Source organism: Teleopsis dalmanni, chromosome 1 (genome assembly GCF_002237135.1).
Source record: "Teleopsis dalmanni isolate 2A chromosome 1, ASM223713v2, whole genome shotgun sequence".
NCBI classification, from domain to species: Eukaryota; Metazoa; Arthropoda; class Insecta; order Diptera; family Diopsidae; genus Teleopsis; species Teleopsis dalmanni.
In genome coordinates, this window is record NC_051846.1 from 234,075,925 (window position 1) to 234,087,241 (window position 11,317).

Here is an 11,317-nt window from a genome sequence, read left to right on the forward strand (position 1 = left end):
GAGCTTGTCACCGAGTTCGGTTGCGAATACGATGAAGCGGATAAACATTACAATATGTCGCGCGTTGCTCGAAGGCAAAACGAAACAATAACTGAGTTCATTTTTCGTGTCTCTGCGCTAGGACGACGTCATAATCTTAGTGAGATGGCTATCACGAAATACGCCCGAGAAGGATTAAAACATCGAGAACTACAAATGGCGATTGCTCCGCAAAAATTCGTATCCGTTAAAGAAATGCGTGAAGCATGCGAGAACTTTTTACAAAATTGCATTAAGATAAACGAAAAGCCTTTTCATAATGCGGGTGAAAGCGAACAAAGAATACAATCGTTCAGTAAGGCAAAGAATGTTATGTGTTACAATTGTGGTGAGTCAGGGCACTTGTCAGTAAATTGTGCAAGACCCCCAAAACGTCCTCGTTGTATAGATTGTAATAAGATGCATCCCAAAAATGAACAGCAAAATTGCGGAAAACCATCAGCTTTTGTGCGAAAAACAAGTATTATCGACAATAAATTTCTTAAGAAAATAACGATTGGTGGCAAGCAAGCCATTGCATTTATTGATACTGGAAGCGAATGTAATATGGTCCGAGAAACATTTGCCAACGATATTGGTGGTACGCGCAGCAAAAACCTATTTACCATCAGTGGATTCGGTGGTGGTATAGAACGATCTGAGATACAAATCGACACGGATTTGAAAATCGATGAAGTTGAAAAACCGTTGACGTTGCACGTCTTCAAAGATCGTGTGTTGAATTACGATTTATTGCTCGGGGACGAAATATTCAATAGCGAAAATATACGCGCCGTATATGACAACGGACAGTTCAAATTCGAAGACAAAGTAAAAACGACGTGTAAAATTAATAAACTTAGTCCAATAACGGAGGATGACGTGTGTATGGACACTGTAAATTCAGATTCTAAGGGAAAGCTGTTAGAGGTGATGAATGAATTCCGAGAATGTTTCGCTACAGGTATGGATGGAATCGGCAAAACTAGTGTAGTCGAAATGAAAATTGAGTTAACGACCAACGAGGTACTCGCACAAGTCCCGTATAGAGTTCCGGAACCGAAAAAAGAAATCGTTGCGAAGAAAATTCAAGAGTTGCTCGACAACGATATTATAGCTCCGTCCGAATCAAGTTATGCGAGTCCAATGTTGCTTGTGAAGAAAAAGAATGGCGAACATCAACTTTGCGTGGACTACCGTCGGATTAATCAATTCACTCGAAAAGAATGCTACCCAATGCCCAATATCGAAGAAAGTTTACAAGAAGCAACGAAGTATCGAATCTACATATCGTTAGATCTTAACTGTGGTTATTATCAAATTCCTATAGAACGTAACAGTCGTAAATATACTGCAGTTGTGGTTCCTGATGGTTTGTATGAGTTTAAACGGATGCCGTTCGGGCTGAAGAACGCACCAGTTCTGTTTCTACAATTGATGGCAAAAATTAAAACGCGCTTGGAACCCAGCGATATGATTCACTACATGGACGATATGCTTGTCGGCGGCAACGATGAAGAAGAAGTTCTCGGAAAGTTTCAACGAATTTTAGGTGTAATAAAAGAATTTAATTTAACATTGAATTTAAAAAAATGCGAATTTCTGAAAGATACTATCCAATTCTTGGGACATCAGTTGGGACCCAACGGGATAACGCCGGGTGAAATCAAGACCGAAGCCATACGAAATTTCAACATGCCTACAACGCAAACAGAGGTGCGGCGCTATTTAGGGTTAACGGGATATTTCCGTAAGTTTATACCAGGCTACGCAATTATATCCGAACCGTTGCGACAATTACTTAAGAAAAACGCTGTCTTTAAATGGACAGATCAACAAACAAACACCTTTGTGAGTCTAAATGAAGCACTAACAACCGGACCAGTATTAACGGGCTGCCGAGTGGAAGCTGATCATCAAGTGCATACAGACGCGAGTGCCATCGGACTCGCAGGTGTTTTACTCCAAAATGACAGCGGAGATTGGAAGCCGGTGGCGTACTTTAGTCGATCTACCACACCGCTGGAAAGGAAATATCACAGTTACGAATTAGAAACGTTTGCAGTTGTCGAATCTGTCGACCGCTTTAAATATTACATCTATGGAAAGTCGTTTACGGTCATTACCGATTGCAATGCTGTAAAATTGGCCATGCAAAAGCGAGAAATGATACCTCGTATAGCCAGATGGTGGCTTCGTATCCAAGACTATGACCTCATCATCGAACATCGAAGCGAGCAACGAATGGCGCACGTCGACGCACTAAGTCGTATGCCTAACGAAGACGGTTGCGATCTTGAGGAAGCGACTTTGCGAGTCTGGAAGGCGGAAATAACTGAGGCAGATTGGCTTTACAGTATGCAATTACAAGATAGCAAACTTCAACAAGTCGTAATGAAAATTGAGGAGAAGGATTCAGACATTATTAACGACTCTAAAATAATTAACGGACGACTGTACAAACGGTATAAAAACCAACAGCTCTTCGTAATACCAAAGGCTTTACGATGGAAGGTGACACATGATGCACATGTTAAAACAGGACACTTAAGCGTTGACCGAACGATTGAATACTTACTACGGTCTATGTGGTTCGCTCGAATGCGAAACTTTGTCAAATCTTTTGTGAAAGCGTGCATTGATTGTGCCTTCACTAAGCGTCGAGGAGGTAAAAAGGATGGTGAGTTACATTGCGACAAAATGGAGCCTATTCCGTTCAAAACAATACACATTGACCACCTGGGACCTTTTCCCCGAAGCCGAAAGTTAAACGAGTATATCCTGATTATTGTGGACAGCTTCACAAAATTTGTCATCGTCAGACCAGTGAAAAGTACGAACACTAAACAAGTCATCGCCATTCTGAATGAAGTTACCAGTTACGTTGGAACCCCTGAAACTATAATAAGTGATCGTGGTACCGCCTTTACGTCAAAAGAATTCGAAAGATACTGTAACGATCAACAAATCAAACACATACGCAACGCAGTCCGTACGCCACGAGCCAATGGCCAAGTCGAACGATTTAATCGCACCGTTTTATCCATGCTGCAACCCTCAACACAAGATGACCGAACCTGGGACGAGCAACTACGAAGCATTCAATGTACATTGAACTCACTGATTAGCCAAACGACGGGAAAACTTGAATGTCGATATAAAGGACCGTTCGTAGTCACCGAAGTTCTCGATAATGACCGTTACGTCATCGAAGACCTACCAGGATCCGATCGAAAACAACGACATTATAAATCAATCTATGCGTCTGATCTCCTAAAGCCATGGTGTCAATTGCCGTACGAAGAAGAAACTGAAGTTTAAATATGTAAATATTTTTTGTTATATATAAAATGTTATTACGCCTTTTCTTTTGTAAGCATATTTTAAAAGAACAACTGATTATTTTAAAAATAACATCTGAAACAACAACACTGCTGGGTTATTTAGTCCAATCTTTTTGAATTTGCTTAACTAATAAGCAGTTCAAATCACATGGTTGCCAACATAAAAAATTCATCTATTGTGAACGATTTTTGGAAGTACATACGAAGTACATACTTCCAGTTTTCTGTCAACGAATGACTTCGTTAATTTTTCGTATTTCGTGTTGTCATTGTTTGTAACAAATATGATATTTTTTCCGTTTATTAATTTACTAATAAAAGTAAAATAATATATTTTATTCACAATCATACAAAAAAAAATATTCTCATCAACAATTGCCAAGGATTTTTATTCATTTTCAAAATTTTAACTTTAAATTTTATTACGTGTTTTGTAGTGAACGGTTGAAAAAATATTACTTCGTGATGCTTATATCTTTGCATTTGAGCTTCTACTTCCTAAGAAGTGCTAGGAAGCTAAAGGATAATATGAAGATTGCCGTTGCCACTAAATGTAATAGGGGTCATGTAGTCAAAGCGAAGGACAAGTTTAAATAAATAAATACAGAAAAATATGCAAATATAAACTTATTTTATATTTTTAATGTTACTATTGTAAACCATTTATTATAATAACAACTGGTCACCCTTAGAACTACAAAAATGTATGGACACCACACCCTTGGCAGCAGTGACAGCAAATGTCAAAACCCAATGGTGTAGAGAATTCGATTATTGAGGTAAAGAAAGGTTGACGTGGCAGCATTAGAGCGGAATCAATTGTTTCTTTTATAAACTTTGAATTTGCATATTTTGTAAGTAAAAGAATTATCATTAACAGTTCTGAACTTGGATACAATTAATGCCAAAACTAGAAGAGATTAAAATAAAAAATTTATGTGTTTAATGACAATGTAAGTATAAGAAATAAAATAAAAAAACGAGAATATTTGACACAAATAAAAAACGTTTTTGTTGATCCTTAGGTTAGGTTAGGTTACTGGGGCCGTCCGAAGACTCACTTAGACCATGAGGTCCATTTTGATATCCTAAAGAATTTGACACCTGGCTACAAAGCCATTGACACGAGCTATGGAAATATAATCTAGCTCTCTTAGTGAATAGAAAAAGTGCGATCCTAAGTAGGGTAGTCTATGTCTTGCGAAGGCAGGGCACTGTAGCAGAAGGTGTGTTGCTGATTCCTCTTCATCATCCTCCATGCAATGCCTACAATGTAAGGAGGTCCTGATGCTGAGCCTCACGGCATGTCCTCCCAACGGGCAATGTCCCGTAATAATTTCCACTATCCTGGATAAATTTGCTCGGGATAGATTGATTAATTTCCCCGATCTTTTTTTACTTATTTTTGGCCAAAATTCCTTGGTTTTTATGCAGTTGGTTACTGTTGACCATCTTCTTTCAAACATATGGTATGTCCATAATTTTATTCGGTGCCGACAAGAAGCAACTGGTATACCCACACTTTCTTTTCCCAGAAGAATTTGTGCTGTCGTACCATGTCTTGCTAATTCATCTGTTAAACAGTTGCCTTGGATGTCCCTATGTCCAGGGATCCAAATAATTCGTATCCGAAAATATTCAGCCATTACCATAAGTGATGTAAGACAATTCAGTACTAACCTCGAGTTGAAGGTCGACGAGTTTAAAGATTTTATAGCTGCCTGGCTGTCAGTAAATATGTTTATAAATTTAACGGAGGAAACATTGTGTTCCAGCCAATCTGAAACTTCCAATATAGCAGATATTTCAGCTTGAAAAACGCTGCAGTGATCCGGTAGCCTGAAACTCATACTGAGATCTAGTTCAGGGCAGTATACTCCTCCTCCTACTTGTCCATCTAACTTTGAGCCGTCTGTAAAGAAGTTAAGGCAATTATCATTCTTTACGGAGTAGTTTTTCCATGTCTCCCTAGAAGGAATTAATAATTCAAGATTTCTGTCCACAATTGTAATTGTAGTACAGTAGTCTGTTATATTCGGAAGGAAATCAATTTCTCTGAGAATGGAATCTTGCATCCATCCACAACTGCTTCCAATTCCTAGTTTTTTTATCCGTAAAGCTGCCCCAGCTACCTCGCCTTTCGCAGCGATGTCGATAGGTAAGATATTGAAGATAACATTCAGGGCAAGTGACGGCGTTGATTTTAACGCTCCGCTTAATGTCATCAGTGCATTTCTTTGAACCTTTCCAATTTCTTGCATAGTGTTGACCTATTCAGAGTATTTCTCCAAAATAACACTCCATACAAGAGAATTGGTTTCACCACCACATTATATATCCATAAAATGGACTTCGGTGAGAGTCCCCATCTTTTGCCTATAGCGCCTCTACAACAGTAAAAGGCAACCATAGCTTTTTGGGTACGTGCAACAACATTTGGTCCCCAATTCAGTTTTCTATCAATTATAAGACCTAAATATTTGGCTTTATCATTCAGAGTCAGAGTTTGACCTCCTAGGATAGGTAGTGTGAATTCCGGAATTTTATATTTCCTACAAAAGAACACTAGTTCTGTTTTGGTTGGATTTTTTGATAATCCGCTACAATGGGCTACTTTGTAGATGTCCCAGTCAGTGTTAAGATTACTAGCCATACGGCGGTGGTTTTGGGCCTTTTTGGAAGGTGGAATTCTCCTTGAGGATCGGGGGTCTGACTTACCACTGCTTTTGGCCGTGACAGAAGAGGCAATATACCGACTGGTAGATGCAATATTTCTGCTTCCAGAAGGTATTTGCGACGAGATTTTTAACTCTTTGGAAGTGGAGTTGGAGGTACCACTCGAGTTTTGCAGTCTCTTGCTTGGGGTCTTTCAGTAGCACAAAGTTTCGTTTGTTTTTTATTTGAATTCAAATTTTCCATACTGATGGGTCCCAACTCAGGTCCGCTATCTCCACCCGATGAGTAGTTATCTTTTAAAAAGCCCCATGGGCCCCTTTGAATCAGTGAGGTCCATGTGAAGGTTGATGTATAGCCTTATGAGCACATGCATTCAGAGCCAGGCAGATATCCCTTAAGGACCTGAAGAATCCGTCGGTATAGCCTAGTGCATCATTACCTCTGTTGTCCCCAGAGACCTCACGCCAATGAATCAGAGCAAACTCCAATTCTTAGCTAGAACAGTCTGCAATCAGAACTCTCTATTATCAGTCGACACCCAAGGGGAGGGTTAGGCAGAGGATTTATGTCGACCTTGCTAAAATATCATTTACATATAACCGTCTCATTCAGTTACCAGACATTATTTTTGAACAATTCTTAGCCTTAGTTATAGGAAGCTCACTTATGGTCTTACCTTAATAGTTATAATTTTAACTTTAATTTATGTTTTCAGCAACGTACATGTTGTGAGTTTATTTTTAATGTTTTACCATGAAAATTTAGATCTTTAGATAATAACAGGAAATTTATACATGTATACTATTCTATTATATATTTTTTTGTTTTTAAGATCACGCACAAGTTATTGTGTACTTTTTCTTTTAATAAATGAACACTAAATATCAGAAAAAAATTAAATGTTTTTAAAAAATATAGAAAGAGATGATTGCAATCGTTCTTGAATAGAAGGGCCGTGTGCGATTTCGAGTAAATTGATAGTAAATTCAGGGAAATAGTATATTGTGTCGGTATGGCAGCGAATGTTGGTATTCACTAGAATTTCGATTAGGGTAAATTAGATAAAAATTAAGTAAGTTATGTGTTACCATTGTGAAAATTTTATACCATCTTTAATAAATATATAAATAAATTTGAAAACTTTTAACCAAATATAATAAATAAGTGCAATAAATAAATAATTACATAAGTGCCAAAAAAAATCCAAGAAAATTTTAATTTACTGTACCACAATTTACTCGAACTCACACACGACTATATTATAAATATGTCATATATTAAGTTTTAATAGCAATTTCTTAAGCTTCTTCGGATAACGTACGGTCTCCCATCTTGCTATTGTTATTTGATGCATTCTTTCATTTTCTTACATTGAACATACGCTATAAGACGTACTGCAGTTTTCAATTTGTTTTTTTGCGGAAGGTTAGTTTTTGACATGCAGTGTGGTTTGTAGGAAGCCGGTTGCATTAAAGTTTTAGTAAAAAAAATAATCCAATATGTACAAAATAAATATTATTTATATGGATTTGTAATTAAGTGCTTTAATATGCTCAAATTAAAGTATCGAAATTACGCAAAAGTATTTACAAAATTGTAAAGAGACTGAGCACTTAATGAGACGCCAAACAGATGTGTAAGAAATATAATTTAATGTTATATGAATTGTGTGTATTTAAGTATAAAAATTCTAATATTAAATAGTATTATAACATTTTAATATTTAAAATTCAATTTTCGCATATAAAACCCAAATTATGATTAGCTGTAAATTTTGATCAGCATTTGCGTTTGAAGCCGCGTAGTCCTCTACGCCGTTATGAAGCCATGCGTTGTGGCTTTGTGGCTTTCTTATTTTTTTTTATCGTTTTAAAACGATAAAAAATGTATAAAAAATTTTTTTTTGTACTGAAGTTTTTTATGCAGTGCTAGGTTTAAGAATAAATGCTGTCATGGCGGCGATATTCCTGGAAAGAGTTGGCGCTTCGAAAGCAGCAATGAAATATATTTTATTGCTGCTCTTATTTGGATTGCTTTTTATTAAATAATGTGACTGGAAGTGGGTTTTAATATGACCTCACCCAGTTCATATTAAGACATTGACTTCCATCTTAATAAGATCTGAGTAATGATTCGAGATTATCATTTTTATAAAAAATAAATGTTTTATTTTCTTATTATAGATTTTGTTTTATTATTTATAGGGACTCGCCAATTAATGCTGCCTCAACAGTTGCTGTTATAATTACATTTGTGCCGCTGCAGACATCGCGATCCTTCAACAGTCACTATTCAACTTTAATCGTTTTGGGCAGCACCTGCAAGTGGGCAGAACCTGCTGGCATTGTTCCTGTTTTATGTAGTGAGCTGCACTTTGTTGTAGAGTTGTGGTTCCGTAACTTAAAATAGTGCCACTCCTGGAACTACTCAACTTTTATTATATTACTTGCTCTTCTGTCTAATTGGATGCTACATATATTCAATAATATACTTGAATGCCTGTTACATGAAATCATGACTTGGCCACTCAAAAAATTTTGCCTGTATCCCAAGGATAAAAATATTTTGCATATTTTAAATTACAAATGCCGAAAACATGGGTTAGAAAATGGTTAGATAAACGAAGTGTAAAACGGGTTAAATGTGGATTAAGGATGGGTGTGATTTTAACTGAGATTAACTTGGAACTAAGTGGCAAAATGTGGTTACTTCTCAACTGCAAGTCGTCAGTATTCAATGAATTATAACAGTCATTAACTTATTACAATAGTTGACCATTTATTTCACGATGTATTTTATGAAACAAGCATATCCGCTTCATCAGATGTTAGTTTCAGTGGCATATGATCGTCGGTGTTTGCTAAGTGGAATGAGAATATGAGTCTATCCACGTTTTATATATATTCCGTTATACAAAAATACTTGGTTTCCAATTTTGGCAAAATTAAGACACTTTTTAAAGTGGTACATCATCATTGCTTTTGCTGAATGGCTCTTGGATATTGTCTAGTGTACTTTCGATATAAAGCTATAAGCGTTGTATATTCAGTTTTATGTTGTGGTAAGTTCAATTTTACATCTCTGTAAACAAAAATTCATTACTATATTTGAATATTCTTATAGTGGCAACTTATGTATACTGACATCAAAACCAACTGAACTGAGTGATCTTCCGACTCTATGAAATTACAATAAAAATTCAATAATTCCTATATAAAATGTGATACATCTAATGGTACTGGTGTTCCTTTAAAAATGAACACAGATTTGGTAGAAGAAACATCAATAACAAAATAAACGCATAAATCATGTTACAAATACTTATATATGATGATAACAATAACACTAAACGATCAACATTTTTTTATGAAATTGCCAATTACCAGTGAATATTGCTTGAATAATTACTACAATAAGGATGAGATATGCACTCCCAGCTACTGCTTATGATAACATAATATAATAGACGATGCTGTAACGATGTCATATGCACACGTATTCCTCCTAAATATCAAAGTATTTGGTTTTAATCAAATGAAGTAAAATTTTTTACTTTGATAGTAAGAACTTACAACCGACCATATTTGATGTGGAGAGTGCATTAGTTATTGTATCCTGTTTCATATAGTAAGTATTTATACAGTGGCTCACAGCTTATTTCGTGCAAGCAATATTTTTGTAGATTTAGTCGTGAAAATCCAAAATTTTGTTCAAAATAAAAAATTTTAAATATGCAACTTTAAAGAATGTTTAGTTTTTATTATAAAACAAAAAAAAATTTAGCAAAAATATCAATATTCAAGAAGTTAAGTGAACAAAAACAAACATACACCAAATTCTGACCTCACAGCTTATTTCGTGCAATACATTTTTTTTTAGAAAATTAATAATTTTAGTATTAAGTGGAATAGTCCTTTTGTTTAATTACTGCCTCCAACCTTGAACGCATTGAAATAACTAATTTTTGAGTATATTCCACTGATATTTTTTGCCATTCCAATTTTAAAGCAGCTTTCATACTTTCCTTGCTATAAATGTTACATTTTCTTATGTTAGTTTCCAGAATATGCCATAAATTTGCTATGACACTAAAGTCAGGTGATTGTGGAGGTGTTTGGATGATGTGTGGATAATTTCCAACAAGCCAAGTCTGCACAAGACCCGACTTGTGCTTCAGATCGTTATCCTGGTAAAAACAGAAATTGTTAATTATGCCTAAATATTCGGCACTTTTATGCAAATTTTGCTTTAATATATTAAGATACACTTCCTTATCCATTGTTGATTCTATAAATTGTAGATTACCTACTCCTGCCGCTGATTTACACCCCAATACTATCATATGCCTGCCGACGGTTTCGCATGCAGTTTACCAAACACCACCTGTACAAGAATAGTTCTTTCTGAAACGCAGTATTTTTTGTCAATTAGAGTAAATTTGATCTCTACGCTTCAGATGGTATATCATATGTGAAATACTATTAAAAATACGCCAAATATATCACATACTAAGCTCCAAAAAGAAAATTTATATGGCACAGTTAAACACGGTGGCAAGCATGTGATAGTATTGGGGTGTAAATCAGCGGCAGGAGTAGGTAATCTACAATTTATAGAATCAACAATGGATAAAGAAGTGTATCTTAATATTTTAAAGCAAAATTTGCATAAAAGTGCCGAATATTTAGGCATAATTAACAATTTCTGTTTTTACCAGGATAACGATCTGAAGCACAAGTCGGGTCTTGTGCAGACTTGGCTTTTTGGGAATTGGTCACACATCATCCAAACACCTCCCCAATCACCTGACTTTAGTGTCATAGCAAATTTATGGCATATTCTGGAACCTAACATAAGAAAACATAACATTTATAGCAAGGAAAGTATGAAAGCTGCTTTAAAATTGGAATGTCAAAAAATATCAGTGGAATATACTCAAAAATTAGTTATTTCAATGCGTTCAAGGTTGGAGGCAGTAATTAAACAAAAGGACTATCCCACTAAATACTAAAATTCACTTTTTTATGCCAAAAATGATTAATTTTCTAAAAAAAATGTATTGCACGAAATAAGCTGTGAGGTCAGAATTTGGTGTATGTTTGTTTTTGTTCACTTAACTTCTTGAATATTGATATTTTTGCTAATTTTTTTTTTGTTTTATAATAAAAACTAAACATTCTTTAAAGTTGCATATTTAAAATTTTTTATTTTGAACAAAATTTTGGATTTTCACGACTAAATCTACAAAAATATTGCTTGCACGAAATAAGCTGTGAGCC

The 11,317-nt window shown here is 35.5% G+C and overlaps 1 long non-coding RNA gene across 1 annotated transcript; it reads left to right on the plus strand.

The window, feature by feature from the left end:
• The first annotated feature begins 7,461 nt into the window (after positions 1-7,461).
• LOC119672703 lies at positions 7,462-9,696 on the plus strand. The gene is made up of 3 exons (XR_005251942.1): positions 7,462-7,674; positions 8,243-9,099; positions 9,162-9,696. It is a non-coding gene; the product is annotated as an uncharacterized LOC119672703 (long non-coding RNA).
• Positions 9,697-11,317: the final 1,621 nt, after the last annotated feature.